General features: G+C 37.4%; 1 pseudogene; it reads right to left on the bottom strand.

Annotated features, from left to right (window-relative positions):
* The window catches only part of LOC107711362 (uncharacterized), a 46470-nt pseudogene that overhangs the window by 24846 nt on the left and 2651 nt on the right, over positions 1-18973 (bottom strand).

An 18973-nucleotide genomic window follows, 5' to 3' on the forward strand; every position in this document is an offset into this window, starting at 1 on the left:
AGCTCCAACTTGCCTCAACACACCTGCCGGGAAGTTTCTAGTATGCCTAGTAAGACCTTGATTAGCTGCTTCAGGTGTGTTTAATTAGGGTTGGAGCTAAACTCTGCAGGACACCGGCCCTCCAGGACCGAGTTTGGGAACCCCTGTACTAACTCCTTCATTTCGGGCATCCCTCGGATGGACTGGTGCACTTGTTTTGAGATTCCTGCATAAAGCATGATAAGAGTTATAATGTCTATGAGAGCTTCATGAGACTGTATGTGCTGAAATGTGCCAGTTTATGTTTATCCGTTGGTTTTGGAATAAAGAAGCTCGTTACATCTACTTACCCCTTGTTCTCCTCGTTCCTGTTGTGACATCGTCACTTTGTGGTTCCCTTAAACACTTCCGATGTGGTCTGTGTCTATTTGCAGTGCATTTCTATATTTGTTTGTGTTGTGATTTTTTTTTTTGCAGCGCGTTTTAATTTTTGCAGCGTGTTTCTATATTTGGTTGTGTTGTGAGCATTTGCAGCGCGTTTCTGTTTTTGAAGCACGTTTGTATATTTGTATATTTGTTTGTATTCAGAAAGCTGCTGAGACAAACTTTTACTAAGGAATAGAGAGAAGTCTTATGCTGCGTTCACACCATATCGTAATTACCGTAGTTCTGAGATGACAACACGTGAAGTTCTACTCGGAGCTGTTCACGTCCTCGGAATTATGCTTTTCTATGGCAACACTATTAAAGCCTAAACAGAGACTGCAGTGGACAGGTGCTACAAGTCGTAGCTCTCAGAAAACTCCCAGTTCACAAGTTGCAATTACGAGTTCTACGAGGACGTGAACGCTTTTTACCAGTTGGAATCTAGTAATTACGGGAATTCCGATATGGCGTGAATGAGAGTAAGGGCGGGGTTGACCTCGTTGCTATGGATGATGTCAGCATGATTACTAACTATGCACACAGTGATTGGCTGATAGTCTCTGCCAGATATTTATTCATAGAAATATTGTAGAGCATGATGTTGGCATATATAAAGGTTTAAAAATAAAAATGTTGCCACATTCAAATAAAGATTTTAAAATGCAGGCTAAGTGTCACTAATTAAACAACTATATGTTCAGCTAATTGTCAGCCTCTTGCATGTATGCTTCTCGTAAACAATTAGTGAATATGCATATAAACAGCCTTTTAATTAACAGAGTAGAATAATCATGGCTGATAGTAATACATGCAAACGTAAAAAAAATAAAATAAAAACTGGACGCAAGAACAGATGTTACTTCTTGCCCAACTGGTTAATGAAAACAAGGATATAATCAAATGACAATTTAGAGTTGGGATAACCTCCAAAACCAAAGGCGATACCTTTTTAAAAGGTCATTATCATCAAATGTTTCTAAAATGTTTACATTCAGAGGCAGATTGCCGGCAACAGCCATTTTAGGATAGCTTGTGGTTTGATCTTAGTGACTTAGTCCTCTTCACTACTCCTAGCCTTTCACAGATTTAGGAGCTAGTTTTAGAGCTAAAACGCTTTGTGAAATACTCTTAGAGCAAAAATTTAGGAGTCCTAAATTTAGGATTGACACACCCATTATTTTTAAGATTTTCTCCTAAATCGGCGAGTTATGAGCTACTTTTAGCCTTAAGATGTTTTGTGAATACGGGCCCAGAACTCTGTGTGGTGCACTGGCTGTTGTCAGACTCACTGTGCAAACAAAACATCTCACTAGATTATTACAATTAATGGCAAAATGAATGTTTGGAAATGTAAACTGATATTTTGTACTGACACACTACAGTAAAGGATAGAAATAACTGACTTAAAACCATTTTTTAGCTGGTGGAAATGCTAGTGTTCGGTAACGCTTTAGATTACAACCCGCAAAAAGAACTACGGAGCTGTGACAGTTACAGTACTTCTTACACTACTGCAATTTTGACTGAATCTATGGTATTCTACTGTAAACTAGTATTAGTATACAGTAATTTCCTGTGCACAAACAGTAAATTACTGTAGATTTCACATGTGTTTTTACAGTTTACTGTATAGTTCAGAAGAATATCAATCTTACTGTGCTGGTTAAGTTGAAGTAAGCGACTTTATTCCAGGTTGCAACAAAGACCCAAGAAGCAGTGAAAGTCAGATTTGGGAAATGTGTGTTTATATCCTGAGTGGCGCGAGTGAGAACATTTCCACTGGTGTACTGCTGATATGAAACAAAGCCCCTCACACTGTTGTTGAGGTTTGTCCAGAGACCAGCAATTATCCTGGCTTTCATACGCAGGAAATGAATAGGGAGCATATTCCAGTGAAGCCTGGTTGAATGTGAGGTATCCATTATTATTCCCCTGGAACATGAGAAATATTGTCAAAATCACTGATCACTGCTGGTATGTGCGGCCAAAGAACAGAAATGGACTGTTCCAAAAAAAAGTCTCACTTTTTTTGTCAACAATATTGCATGTTGACACAGACACAGTTAGCGTTTTAAAGAAGTTGGTGTCATCTCGTCTAATATAAAAAAGTTCATCGAAAAACATTGTTCATCAGAGTTTTTATTAACAAACTTAACACTACTGTACAAAACACACCACTAAATGACACAAATTTTCATGATACATCACATCATAACTTCAGCAGTCAGTAGAGGGTAAGGTAAGTAGAGGGTAAGGTGGGGTAAGTGATTTTTCAAAAACGCTTTAGAAAACCGATTCGGGCCGAGTAGCAAAACAAACTTGTAGCCAATCAGCAGTAGGGGGCGTGTCTACTCGATGTGGAGGAGAGAGCGTTCAGTGCACAGGACGGACATTAACCGAGCCGAGCCACAGAAAGATAGAGATGGCGGATAAAAAAACCACAACAGTTTTCAAGATTGATAATAAATCAGCATATTAGAATGATTCCTAAAGGATCATCTGACACTGAAGACTGGAGTAATGATGCTGTAAAGAGTAAAGAGCCCCTGGCCCTTTGAGGTCCGATTCCTAAAGTGGCCCGTATATGATGCCACAAATGTGGCCCAGTTATCCTAAAATGTATCTAAACCAGTTTTGGCAAAGATATGGCACAGTAAGCACTGGCTAATGTGAATGGCTAATATTTTTTGAAAGATTACAAATGTATAAGGATTACTTTACTGATAATATACACACATTAAACTCATTCGAGTTGATACTCGTTATCTTATTTCATGCTTTAAGAGTTGAATTTCCAACTTACATTTTTAAGCAGTAATGGCTGATTAGGTCACTTGTTAAATGGTTATTTAACAATTATAATATATAAACAATATCCTAAAGTGGCCCGTATATGATGCCACAAATGTGGCCCAGTTATCCTAAAATGTATCTAAACCAGTTTTGGCAAAGAAATGGCACAGTAAGCACTGGCTAATGTGGCTGTGAGCCTAAAGTGGCCCGTATATGATGCCACAAATGTGGCCCAGTTATCCTAAAATGTATCTAAACCAGTTTTGGCAAAGAAATGGCACAGTAAGCACTGGCTAATGTGGCTGTGATCCTAAAGTGGCCCGTATATGATGCCACAAATGTGGCCCAGTTATCCTAAAATGTATCTAAACCAGTTTTGGCAAAGAAATGGCACAGTAAGCACTGGCTAATGTGGCTGTGAGCCTAAAGTGGCCCGTATATGATGTCACAAATGTGGCCCAGTTATCCCAAAACGTATCTGAGCCAGTTTTGGCAAAGATGTGGCACAGTAAGCACTGGCTAATGTGACAGTGAGCCTAAAGTGGCCCGCATATAAAATGACAAATATTGCCCAAATAATTAATAACAATTTGGGCCACTTTTGGCAAATAAATATCTCAGTCAGTACTGGCTAATCAGTGTGTAAGCCTAACTTGTCCCACATTTGACATGGCAAATATGCCTCATATATTGTAAAACGGATGAGGGCCGCTTCTGGTTTGGATGTAGCACTTGACACTGGCTAATTGAAATAGTCAACTGTTAACTGAAGCAGGGTAATCTGGATATGAGTCTTAAGAAGGCTACATAGCCAGCAAAGTATTTTTTGAAACATGCTTTTGATGGCAGTTTTTTTTTTTTTTGAAAGGAAAGTACGTGACATGTGGCCAAGTATGGTGTCCCATACTTGGAATTTGTGCTCTGCATTTAACCCATCCAAGTGCGCGTGCACACACACACACGGAGCAGTGGGCAGCCAATGCTGCAGCACCCGGGGATCAGTTGGGGGTTCTGTGCCTTGCTCAAGGGTCTCACCTCAGTCGTAGTATTGAAGGCAGAGAGAACGCTGGTTATTCACTCCCCCCACCTACAATCCCCGCTGGACCTGAGACTTGAACCCATGACCTTCAGGTTACAAGTCCAACTCTCTATCCATTAGGCCATGACTTATATGTGTACTGTGCAGCATAAAAACAGAAGTGCACTACAATGATAGCTCTAACGGTCACAGTTTCTGTTAATTTGGACTTTGTTTTCCTTTTGCACCATCTTTTCCATTGGCACATTAGCCAATTACGACGTCAGGTGCGTTCAAGTCAGTTTAGTCGGCACAAGATGGCGGTGTACCTTTTAATAAATTACAAGAAAATACAACAGGGTCTGTTAACTCTGCTTATAGAAAATGAAGAGCAAAGAATTTGCATCAGGTGTGTTTTGCGTTTTTAATATTTTTAAAACCTGCAACATGGCAAATCAAAAGATTTATCACCTATAGGTGCAAAAATGATAGCATTTTTTTACTTGGATTTCATTAACTAGCTGCGTAACAAGAACATGACCAATTTAAGTTTATAGGACAACTAAACTATCAATTTAAACAAAAATTTACCGTCAACTACAGACGTTGCATCCATTGATTCCGCCATGTTTCTCATTGACACGCCCCCAACTCGGAAACTCGGGGCTTAAAGAAAATTTCGAGTTTCCCACTCGTAATAACGACTTTGTGGTGGCATTCATGTGCGTTCAATTCGTAAATACGATCTATCCGACATGGCTTGAACGCACCATGAGTACTTATGTTCACTGTCTTGAATGTTGCTGTGCTACATTGTGTTTGGATTTACCCTTGTTGGATTAAAGACTATGATATATAGATGATATATAACCTTTCGTCTTCATCATGCGCTCTTTAACACAGCGTAGCCGTGGCACTTACAGACTATGTAGAGTCTGAGTGAGAAGCACTTAGGTTCAAACTTGTAAAGAACTGTTTTTAAAGTCTTGGAATGTGTCTTTGAATATTTATCTGTGACATTTGAATTGCTGCTTGTGCAAAACTTGGGTTGGGGTGATTTTACCAAGTAGGACACATTTCTGGAACTCATTTGAACATTTAGCGAGGACATTTTTGAATTTCTCTTTACAATATGTTGAGTATTGTTGATGCATAACTCACTTAAGGCTTAGTGTGTCCCAGATAATGTATATTTATGGTTTATTTGGTTAATTATTAGCTAAATGTGGCTGTGCAGTCGCCTGCTTGTGGACCACTGCCAAAATGCCACCATTCCATGCAGCATGTGGGCCACATGAGGAATGTGGGGAAGAATATTTTAATTTAAAAGACTTTCAAAGACATGCAAATAAAGACGTTTAATGAGGGCAGTGAGCACTCGCGATCTGAGAAACGCGACGCGATCGGCTCTGAGTGGGACAAACAACAGCTCACAAACACCTAAATTTAGCTCTTGATGTGTTCTAATGGGTGGATTGTATGAAATCGATTGAATACTTTATTTTAAAATGCTGTACACTCTTAAAAAAAAATAAAAAGGTGCTTCACGATGCCATAGAAGAACCTTTTCGTCTAAATGGTTCCATAAAGAACCTTTAACATCTGAAGAACCTTTCTGTTTCACACAAGGTTCTTTGTGGTGAAAAAAGGTTCTTCAGATTACAAAAAGGTAAGAGATGGTTCTTTAAAGAACCTTTGACTGAATGGTTCTTTGTGGAATCAAAAATGGTTCTTCTATGGCATCGCTGTGAAGAACCTTTTGAAGCACCTTTATTTTTAAGAGTGTAGTTTTTAGGAGCACGCAGCAAAGGTGCTGATCGGAGCGAGCGGTGATCTCTCATCTTTCTATTCTCTGGCCATCAGACAGTCATTATTAAAGAGCCCTGACCTGGTAATGATCAGATATCTTGGTTTAGCTTATCAGTATGAATGAAATTTATATAGCCATTTATTTGTATTTTTAACCGATTTGAAAGTGAAACTAATGCCGAGTTCACACTGCACGATTTTCAAACTCGTCGGATCGAGGCGGGCGTACACGGTGCGATTCTGAAGGTCGGAACATCTTGAGCTCTGGCACGTCACGATTGAGTTTATCTGAAAATCGTACAGAGGCAGTCACACACGACACGAATTTACTACGATTTTACAAACTCTGACGTAAGCATTAGAGAAAAAAATCGCCTGCGAGCTCATAAGACAGCAAAAATCGCACCGTGTACGCCTGCCTTAAGTGAGACAAGTTATCCCTCCTCCCTGTAGTGGAGTGCAATTGTCCTCTAGAGGGGGCATTTTTTCTCAGCCAATGTAAGTCGATGGGAAATTTTTTATTTTTAATAATTATTTATAGGAAAACTGTAAGTCTGATCAGTCTGAAAAGATATAGCAACAAATGAGGCATCAGGGCCCAGGTCTCTGCCGAGTTTGGGGCTTGTGGCTTTAAAGCCCTGGGACGAGTTAGAGTTGGAAAATTTGGTCTCAGAAGAATAAGATATAAGTTTAAATAGCATAACAGTATGTTGACTTTGCCAAGCCAACATAATTAAATAAAATGTAGCATACTGCTATAATCATTTGCTTTGAAAACATGATTATTCAAAAAAACATTTTCTTTTTAATATTTTGACTTTTTTTTCTGGGCAAAACAAACATACTAATCAAGTACTTTACACAAGATGTCACAATCTTCTTGACTCTTTTCTGGCCTAAACAGTATGTTCTCCTTATAAGCAGAGAGTTAAGTGGAGAAAAACAATTGTTAGAATACCATTTTAGCCTAAGCTACTGAATAGAAAACAGAATGAGGCATCTGTATTCATAAAACCTCAAAAAAATGCAGATACTTCCCCAGAACATATATTCAATTTTTTCCTTTACATATATGCCTATATAAAGGCATTTATGCCTTTAGTCCACATCATGTTTACGTGTTCACATGATCACATGGATCTCATCTCACATATTTTCACCATGAAAAATGTTCCAGAACAGTAATTCATGTGGGGTTGTGAAATTTCAAATTATCACCTGCTACTTTTGTCTATCATTGCATAAGAGAGGCCTTGGAGAGGCTTTCTCCATATATCTTCAGAACAGAGCACCATTTTATCATCATTTATCTGTATATTCAGTTCAATGTACTTAGTATGTACTTAGTACAATGTAGTAATTAGTGTTCATCAGTACTTGGAAAAAAAAAAGTGTTTGAAAAAAAGTTTTTTGACAACCCCAATCCCAAAAAGTTGGGACACTGTGTAAAATGTGAATAAAAACAGAATGCAATGATTTTTTTCTGAAATTGTTATACCATTTGATGCAGCTTGGTGAACCTCTGCCTCTCTAAGACACTCTTTTATACCCAATCATGTTACTGACCTGTTGTCAGTTAACCAAATTAGTTGCAAAATGTTCCTTTCAGCTGTTTCTTTTTAGCAACATTTACTTTTACAAATTTTGGAGTTGTGTCGAGGCCATCAAATTCAAAATTACATATCTTTTTCTCTTAAAATTTTACATTTCTTCATTTTAAACATTTAATATGTTTTCGATATTCTAAAATATGGGTTTATGAGATTTGCCAATCATTGCATTCAGTTTCTATTTAAATTTTTCACAGTGTGGAATTGGGGTTGTTGGTTTTGTAATGAGATGTGTGAGGTAAGAACAGCATTTGCATGATAATTAATCTCAGGATGGATGTGTAATGGGCTCATCTCTGCATTGCTCTTTTCATCCTGGCCTGCAGGGGTCACTCATCCTGGCCCTTGAGCCCTTTATGTCATGTTCCCTCCAGTACTGCAGATGGCGCTTGTATTATGAACTCTAGTCTCTCCACTCCTCCAGATGGCGCCATCGCCCCATATACTATGTCCAGTATCCTGCTCATCAGCTTTGATTCCCCACACCTGTGTTTGACCCTTTATACGTCTGTTTGTTCCCTGCTATTGTGTTCAGTCTTGAGCCTATTCTTCCTGAGTATCCAGTTGCCAGTCCTCAAGTTAGGTTTGATTGTTCTTGTATTTCTTTGGACCCTTGTGTCTTTTTTTGTTTGTTTGATGGAAGCTCAGTTTTCTCTGTTTATTTTGTACTTTGTTTCTCTAGTAAATATAATTTTTTACTTTTTGAAGATTCAAGGCTCTTTTTGCTCTTCTGCTTTTGGGTTTAACTGTCTGGGAGTAGCTCGGTGAGTAATTTCACACTCTTAGAGCACCAGAGACCCGGGTTCAATCCCTGCTTAAAGCAGCATCGTTACATGATGCATTATGATGTGGTGCCAAAAATCTCTCACATTCCAACAGAAACACATCACTCCACACTAAACCAGAGCTGAGAAACAGCACAGACATAATGAATGCCAAAGTTTGATTTTACTTCAATTAAAAAAAGTCTGGAATAAATTCTACTAGGATTTACACGTCAAAAATCAGAATATCTGAGCATTTCTTGTGTGAGCTCAGAAAGCACTGCAGTACACTTATTTTTTTAGTAATATTTAATGCACATGGATTTAACACCACAGTTCCTGTTACTGTTTATACTGCTCCAATGAATAACTAGAACCAGGAAAGTGTGACTGAATTTACTTCCAGAGAATTTGAACAATTGCAGCACTGATCGCATTTTGCCTTACAAAAATTAGTGGTTGGCAGATATGGTAACCAGCAATACAAAAATAGTTTAAAAGTCAGCGTTTCAGAACAGGTGATTTTCATATACTGTAACTTTTATAGTTCAGTTGTCACAAAACTATACATTTTTGTACTGTAAACTCACTGAACTGGTCCCACGACTATTTTTCTGCATTTTTGTCACCTGATAGAGTTTGGGTTCATTGACAATGTTGCCTTGGGCTTTAAAAGACACTTGATATTCACTGATTATTAGTTTGACTGCATTGATACTGACACATCGAATGAGAATCAAACTTGAACTGAATTTAGCTGAATGATGACACTGTTGTTATTCTGTAAAGCTGCTTTAGCTCAATTTGTTGCATAATTGACAAATTTTGCAACATTGAACTGATTTGAGATGAATAACCACATTGCCGCCTTCTATAGAACTGCTTATAGCTGAACTTGTTTCATAATTGATGAACTTTACAGTTATTGCACTAAATAAACACTGAACTGAATTGCGCTGAACAATGACACAATACTGTCTTGTTAGAGCTGATATTTAGCACAAGTTTCCATAACTTATTTTTCTGTTTATTACTGTGAAGCTACTTTGAAAGAATCTCTATTGTATAATGTGCAATAGAAATAAAGGTGACTTGACTATTATTGTCAAACAGTATTATTTCTATTAAGCCACAAATTAAGATGCCCATATTAAAAATGCTTTACAGACAAAAAGCAAGAAGAACCATGCACTGAGATGGAATATGACATTGAGGCATTTGTCAGACGCTTTTATTTAAAGCGATGTACACTGTATTCAAAGTATACTGTGTTATACAATTTAAGTGTTTGTAAGATATAGTTCTAGTAAAAGTGAAAGAAAAAAACTGAAGCTTTTACATCATCAATTGTCAGTGATGTTTGCTGTCAGATGTTAAACAAACTGGTTTGAATTTTCCTGAAGGAGACTGTAATTATGGCTTTGTCTTTTGCAGTTTTCTTAACTTCAGCTCGACGCTGTTTGGCAGACCGTACTTGACCAGCTCCTGTTTTATCTGAAACACAGATGGACAAACAGATCAAACTTTCCCCATGTTGTCTATTTGCACCATATTCTGTTTAAATATTCATAGTAAGTGTGACATACTTGCTGTAAAAGCATTTCAATGTTGCCACTCTGTGTTAGGTCTGAAAATGAGGAAAGTCTCACTCGAAAACCAATAACATTGTCTAAAGGGAAAAACACACAAACACCTAAAATACTCATTTATATTTGTTGAGACTAATCATTCAAAACATTATATGGGGTTATATGATTTTTTTTTTTTCAAATCATCATCTATAGATAAGGCTTTTACATTTCAAGATGCTGTTTCTTAGTCCACTGTCCACCCTGAAGGCCCATCGACCGGGAACATCAACATTACTGGAGATCCTGAGGTTTGAGATGGAGCTGCCGCGGTTTGATCCAGGAATCACAAAGTAGTGTGTGGAGTTTACTGTGTCATAACCAGCCTGACAGTGTGTAAAAACATTATTCATATAGACATACTTTTGCATACACATACAGGTGCATCTCAATAAATTAGAATGTCGTGGAAAAACTGAAAACAAGTTTGTTTTACCTGCACTGGATGTCCTGTTACAGCAATGTCACCATAATTCATCAGAATAAATGAATAATTACTGCCTGAAATTAAAACCACTTGAAACGATGTGTCCTGCAAAAAAATGGATAATAACTTTAAACGTAGTGTTCACTGTTCTGATCTTTATTTATTTATTTTTAAATTACATTTTTGTATGGCTGAATATTATTTTGTATTAGCATTACTGACTGACCTCAAATCTGTTTAAATCTAGATTAAAGACACATCTCTTTAGCCAAGCATTCACATAATGCATCTCATAATCTTGTACTGCAGTTATATCTGATCAAATGCCCATTATTATTCTTTAGCTTAGGTTGAACAAATCATTTTTGCTTAGTTGGAACAGCAGCTATGCTAATCAGTCTGGATCCAGAACACCTGAGAAGAGATGGACCTCAGATGGGACCACATTTTGCTATAAGTTTGATTGCAACATATAATCATTGCTGTTAATAGTATTCATCGTCTGTTTGATTACGTCATTAACTGATTTTTACCGTACATTTCTGCCATATGTACATCACCTTGACATAGTCACCACTGATAAGCTACTACTAAATATATTGTAGAAACTTAAATTTTTTTGTAAAGCTGCTTAGCAACTATTTGTATCGTAAAAAGCGCTAAACAAATAAACTTGAATTCAATTGACCTACCTTATTTTTACGGTTTTAATTTATTATTTTCTCTGTCAATGTCTTTGTGGTCTAATGTGTTAAAGTATTTTGAAACTGAAATGTGGATAAAGTGAAAACAGTAACATTTCAGAAGAATTTCAATCTTACTGTGTTGGTTACGCTGAAGTAAGCGACTTTATTCCACGTTGCAACAAAGACCCAAGAAGCATTGAATTTCAGATTTGGGAAATATGTGTTTATATCCAGAGTGGCGTTTGTGAGAACATTTCCACTGGTGTACTGCTGATACGAAACAACACCTTTCACACGGTTGTCAAGGTCAGTCCAGAGACCAGCAATTATATCTTGGCTTCCATTAATGGGAAATGAGTAGGGAGTATATACTGATGAGGGCTGGTTAAACGTGAGATGTCCATTATTATTAACCTGAAACATAAGAAATAGTCAAAATCAAAGATCATAGATGAGTTTATAAAGCATCCACCACTCACATGCAGACCTAGAATGAAGATGGATTCTTACATAAATCTGCCGGTATGTGCGACCAAAGAACAGAAATGGACTTGACAGCTGAATAACAGAAGAGCTTCCATCTTCAACAGCAGGATTTCTGTCTCCTGCTGCTGAGCTGAATGGGTAGAATATGTCTGGTGCTGCCAACAGAATGAATAAAAAAACGTTTTTAAGCATTCTGTTTACTGGCGTTTACATTTCACACTCATGCAGCTCATGTTTGAATCTAATTTATAGCAGGGCGATGATGACCTTTGATGGAGTACGCATGTAAGTAAAGCTTATCATCCGGCATCTTATGTCACTGCTGCCGCTGATGGGCATCTTTTGTAATGTTGTCTATCTCAACCAGGCATTGGTGGGCCGAGTTAGTGCAGCCTCTGCCAACAAGGCGGGCTATTTGCACTTAGTATAAATAGACACTCCGTAATCACTCTCTATATGGTCTTGCAAATGTTTTTGAAGAAACAAAGTGAACGAGGTAGCAGTGTCTTTAATGAGATAACAAAAGTATTAAACAAAAATACAGTACTCTTCACTAATATTGGCACCCTTGGCAAATATATATTGTCATTCTAAAGAGCAGATGACAATATTTTTGGTCCTTTTTCTTAGAAGTGACTGTATTTTGTAATTTTAATGTGTGTATCTGGTAAAAGTTTAACATTTCTCTCAATTCTTACAAGCACACTAGTATATAGATGAGCTCAGAGCTAATAGACATGAACTGAAAGCCACACACAATCACACACATAAAATACTAATTTGCATTTATTGAAAGACATGTTTTAAATAAACTAATCAATGCAAACACATGGTCTTATATGAAATGTATAAAAAAAAATAATGAAAAATAATGAAGCTATTTTATTAATAAATGTATTATAATATATTATATAAAGTATGTACAGGTGCATCTAAAAAAAATTTAATATATTGAAAAAGTTAATTTTTTGTAACTTATTTCAAAAAGTGAAACTCATATATTCTAGATTCATTACATGTAAAGTAAAAGGGCTCCTTTAGCACAAATGACAGCATCAGTGAGGTGTGGCATAGAAGCGATCAGCCTGTGGCACTGCTGAGGCACTATTGAGCCTTCAGCTCGTCTGTATTGTTGGATCGACTGTTTCTCATCTTTCTCTTGACTAGGGGTAACCCCGAATTGTCGACGATTTGATGCTTCGATAGGAGGAGCCTGATCCGACTCCCAATCTCACAGTCGAATATTCGCGGGGTGTTATGATAATGCCATTTTGGCTATATGGGGTTGCTCAAATGTCTGATTTCACATAGCATGGTGGCAGCCGGCAGGGATTTAAAACAAGTAAATTGACCCAAATTGACACAGGCAGAGTGAAAGACAGGATTTTTTTGATCAGGTAGGGTACAAGTGATTTGAAAACATTTTGGCCGGTTTATATATATTGTGTATATATTCTTTATCTCGTATAGGATGCATTTGGTTGAGTTAAGCTGCAGTAAAATGCTTCATTGTATGGTGATTATCTTCAGCGCGCAGTGCGAGCAGGACAAACAAATGCATTCGGTTTGCTCCTTTTGCCTTTTTATCACAGACCCAATTTTTCCCGTCCAACGATGAGACCGATACTAGGGAATTTTCAGATCCTCCGCCACAATTTGCCAGCCCCATGATGATCACTCCTTCTCTGCCAGACACGGCCGCTGAGCACCAGGCTTCATCACGGTCGCCGCTCTTCTCGACCAGCCACACGCCCTCCACGACGCCGAGGCTTAACCTCGCCTCCACTGGCGAGACTTCCAACTTCCCCGGCATCCTCTCCTCTTATCATTTGCCCGTACCAGCAACTTCTCCGATCGGAAAGTGGACAGTATTTAAAGGAACTTGAAGGCCACTATTTTTGAAAATAGGCTCATTTTCCAACTCCCCTAGAGTTAAACAGTCGAGTTTTACCGTTTTCGAATCCATTCAGCCGATCTCCGGGTCTGGCGGTAGCACTTTTAGTTGTAGCTTAGCATAGATCATTGAATCTGATTAGACCGTTAGCATCTCGCTCAAAAATGACCAAAGAGTTATTTTTCCTATTCAAAACTTGACTCTTCTGTAGTTACATCATTAACGTAATATCATTGCGCCTGCTGCACCCATGGTACGGCAGCAAAGTTCCTTGATTATTACACCGGAATGAGAGTATAGTTCCTAGCCATATAGGCTAACTTCCGTCAACATAACCAACTACACAAACTTAGTGCCGGTTACGTTGGAAGTTACCTAGCTGGAGACTATTTTCAGGCGCTGCATAATATCATTGCGCCTGCTGCTGCTAGCCTGAAAAATAAGCTTTTTATAACGCTATTTGAGCAACAGAAACAACATCTATGACACAGTTGTCAGATTTCATTACTGATTTCAAATATAAAATTTTATCGTAAGCTTAGTAAACAGTTTTGGAGAAATAGATTTTTCCCCATTCAAAGTGATAGGAGCTGCACCTGCATGCCCGAGAGGCGTTTCAAAGATGGCCGCCGAGTGACATGACTTGCCTTAAAGGGACTTTGGTGAAACACACACACAAACACACATTTTTATCAAATAATACTTCATTAATAGCGGTTCCCTTCCGCGATTTGGTACGATTGCATTCACATCAGCAGCGAACCGTACCGAAGTTCACTTGAACCTTACCCCAGACCACCTTTTTAAGCGGACTCGGGTACGGTAGCGCAACCCGAGTTCGGAAGACAGCGTTCACATCATCCAAACGAACCGAACTCTGACGTCAATCGAACCCGGGTGGACACCAAAAGTGCTAGTGTGAAAGCACCCAGGTGCTGTTGACTTGAAATTTTCACAAGATGTCGGTAACAACCCAAGCAATCCATCCATACAAAGAAAACCAAACAAATAAGTTTAGAAATTAAGTTATGTGTAATAAAATGGAATAACACAGGGAAAAAGTATTGAACATATGAAGAAAGGGAGTTGCAAAAAGTCATGGAAAGCCAAGACACCAGCTAAAATCTATCAGTAATTAGAAAGCAATCCTGCCCCTAGTCAGTGGAAATTAATATTAGCTGGTTCAGTCCCAACACCTACCAGGATGAAGAAGATGAAACAAGGGTGGACATCTCAGCAAGACAATGATCCCAAACACAGCCAAGGAAACTCTCAAGTAGTTTCAGAAAAAGAAAATAAAGGCAATCACCTGACTTAAATCCAATAGAAAATAAGAACTAAAGATCAGAGTTCATAGAAGAGGCCCACAGAACCTTCAAGATTTGAAGACTCTGTGGAAGAATGGGCCAAAATCACACCTGAGCAATGCATGCGACTAGTTTCTCCATACAGGAGGCATCTTGAAGCTGTCATTACCAACAAAGGCTTTTGTACAAAGTATTAAATAAATTTCACTAGTTCAATACTTTTTCCCTGTGTCATTCCATTTTATTACACATAACTTAATTTCTGAACATATTTGATATCTGGGGCCTGTACCATGAAGCCGGATTAGCTGGCTAGCCAGGTAAATTTCAGTTTAGTTTGCACCAATCCTGGGTTTTAGGTACCATGAAAGTGGCTTGGCTTTTAGCAGTGTTCATTGCCATAGTAATTTATACTCCACGGCTAACCTGCTCCGGGGCAGGTTATGTTCTGAGTTAGAGATCTCAAACTGAAATTGGACCAATCAGATGTCTGACACAAAAAAGTCACTCCCTCAGTTTCTCTTGCTCCAAATTAAAGGTCACTAGTACTAAAAAAAATTGTTTGGCTTTAATGATAATTACTTAGATTTATTTTATATGATTTTAATGATTTATATTATTATTAATCCATTACACACAACCAATTTTAGATGATAAATTTAGATTATAAATCATTTATTTTAAATTAATGTAAATATATACAGATTGTATGTAATATAAATAAGTTGTAGAATCAATAGACAATGCTTTAAAAATGATTACATGTGACCTTACATGTTCGAGTCTGTATTGCTGTATATTTCCAACTATATAAACTAATTTAACCAGTTTCACTTGTGATACAGTATATATAATGTAATGGATTGACCCATGTGTTTTGTTTTATTTATTCAAACTAATTTATTTAACTGAAGTTAATACAGTAAAATGAAATATCAAAATATACATTTTATGTTTGCATTTGTAAATTTCAAATTTGTTTTATCTACAGTCTTTACCCACAGACGTAAACAGGACCCTACTACATGACACAGATTTTCATGATGCATGCCGTCATAACTTAGCAGTCAGAGGACAGAGCAGACTACATTACCTGCCAAGGTTGACTCTGGAGTGACGGTAGGATTGTTGATGCTCCTAACTTTTGCACAAAAAAGTAATAAATATCATTATTAAACAGATGAATTACACATGTACAAAAGGGATGTTATTGTATTTACCTCCACAGTATGCTAAAAACAGACTGACAAACTCATAGATGTAATATATTACAGAAACACATTCATGGGTGAATGCAAAATAAGCTTACCTGCACAGTATGCTCGATAGCAGACAGTTGGTCTCACAATTTCATAGACATAATAACCTCCTGGACAGGCTTTGACTTTAATGGAATTTGGTTGGAAATAGCAGCAGTTACTCGACATGGTACCGCAGACACCACGGGTCACCACTCCATCCTCAACTTTTGGATGTGCTCCGTTCAGCCACAGTGTAATATGAGTGCCACAACTAAGCCAAGGAACACATGTGTCTGACATCTGAGCACTCTGACCATGAATGAAGAGACGATACCAGCCATCCCAGTTGATAAAACCATCACACATATAATAGGTTGGATACGGATATTTATTGTCTGGGGATCTCCAGGGATCATCCAGAACAGTGTATTTGTAGCAGGGGTCTGTAAAACCATTAAAAATTAGAAAAATAAATTATTGAAATTACTATTCAAATCACACACTTGTGGCATGATATCTACCTAGGGGTGGAGTTAAAAAAAATCCAGAATCCCTTACTCTTGCTTGATAATTTCAAATATCAAATAAATGTAATCTTATCTTAACTTTCTTTATCTCTGTCTGATTTAAAGTAAAAAAAAAAAAACCGCTAGATTTAATGAGCTGATTAAATAATTCCAATTTTTACCACAGACTGAAAAAAAAAAGATGTACTGTAGAAAAATGAAGCCAAATTTTCACCAAACTCCCGCAGACTCAAACATCACGCCACACCCCGTTTTTATAGCATCAAATATCTACCAACAACAACAAAAAAAACTTATTAGAAAAACAAACACTTGAACATAGGTGATAAGAACTACCTAAAGTGACCAATCAAGTCAAAGTATTTTTTTTCTAGTTTGGTTAATGTCCCATTCGCTTACATAAACTATGGAAACACATTTAATAAATCCCTCAATGCACAAAAAAGTAATGTGACATGACATGACAGCATTTATTGCATTTTGTCTACACGCTCTGACGAGCAAGTATTTTATGATATACGAAAAAAATCAACAGTGGTCTGCATCAGCTACCATTTGTATTATGAGATATTTTGTGCCAGTTTCCCATGAAGTAATAATGTACTCTTGAACACATGATGGAAACAATGATTTATTTTTTTAAGCCATATTCCATTTTTGCCCACAAGTTTTGCCCACAACTTTGGATGGAAACATAACTGCCTATTACTTGTCAGTGCTGGCAATATGATCATAAATGGGATAATACACACTCATGTGCCTTACACAATTTTAATAAAAATATGGGGTTCACTTTATATTAAGTGTCTTTAACTACTATTTAAATTAATAATTTATTCCAATGCATGTGTACATGCAAGTTTTTACATTGCATACAACCCAAATTCCGGAAATGTTGGGACGTTTTTTAAATTTGAATAAAATGAAAACTAAAAGACTTTCAGATCACATGAGCCAATATTTTATTCACAATAGAACATAGAGAACATAACAAATTTTTTAACGGAGAAATTTTACACTTTTATGCACTAAATGAGCTCATTTCAAATTTTATTTTTTACAAGTATACCATTAATTTAAAGTTCTGCAATTACCTGTCAATGACTTTGTTGTTGTTGTTGCAGTTGTTGTTGCTGTTGTTGTTGTAATGCCTATTAAAGAAAAAAAAATAGAATAAAAGTCCATTTTCTTTTAAATGGAATCTTGCAGTATTTATTATAAATGATTTATCCATGCACATCATAATTTTAACGCTATAGATTACAACCCGCAATGTACTGCGTAATAAACAGAATTTACAGTGTAATTTCTTTGTAATTATAGTGTACCTATCCAGTACCTCCTTGTATAAGGGAATAATATGCAAAGTTTGGGGAATAAAAGGGTAAAAACCTGTAAAAATTACAATGTAAGTATTTTGAAACTAAGGGGTAGGCTACCTATTCTAATATTACAGGTATGTATGACCTAAAAAACAATCTTATATTTGCAAGCGATTTAGCAAAAAAATACACTGTGTACTTTTTTATAGTCTACACATATAAAACATGCTGGGTTATTGTTTCAATCCAAATGCTCTGAGACTGTTGGGTTAGAAAGCTGACTTGATTTGACCCAATTTGGGTTGATATCAGTAATAAGGAACCCGACAGTGCTGGGTTATGAATGTGGAGGACGTGAAAGAGAGCATGCAGCAAGCCACCCGAGTTCAAACGCGAACGGTTCTGTGTGTGCGATGAAATCCGTGTGCGGCGCTTAAAATGGGAACGTGTGGAAAATAGGAGAAAACTAATCGAAGCGCAGACGAGGGACACCTTTGAAACTGACTGGAGCGTGTGAGTGCGAAGTGGAAATAGCTGGAATGGCGCTTGAGACGATCGAGTCGGTGTTTGCGGCGCTCATGACAGGAATAAGTGTCGAAAATACAAGAAAACTAATCGAAGCGAAGAGGAGAGAGATATTTGAAACTGACTGGAATGTGTTCTTTTAAAGGGGTCATATGATGCAATTTAAATTTTTCCTTTCTCTTTGGAGTGTTACAAGCTCTTGGTGCATAAAGAAGATCTGTAAAGTTGCAAAGACTAAAGTCTCAAATCCAAAGAGATATTCTTTATAAAAGTTAAGAGTTAATCACGCCTACCTAAAACGACTCGTTCTAACACGCCCCCACATGTCTACGTCACGATGTGCGAAGATTTGCATAACACCGCCCAAATGTTCACATAAAGAAAGAAGGCGTAACTTTTATTCACGTTGTAGTATTGTTGTTGCCGCCGCCATGTCGTGAAGGCGCTGTGTGTTTCGTTGTGAAAGCGAAACTACTTTGTTTGGCCTCCCAAAAGAGGACGATATCCGCTTTGTCATGCCTAGAGCTGATC

Source organism: Sinocyclocheilus rhinocerous, unplaced genomic scaffold (assembly GCF_001515625.1).
Source record: "Sinocyclocheilus rhinocerous isolate Xijiao unplaced genomic scaffold, SAMN03320098_v1.1 scaffold402, whole genome shotgun sequence".
Taxonomy (NCBI): Eukaryota; Metazoa; Chordata; class Actinopteri; order Cypriniformes; family Cyprinidae; genus Sinocyclocheilus; species Sinocyclocheilus rhinocerous.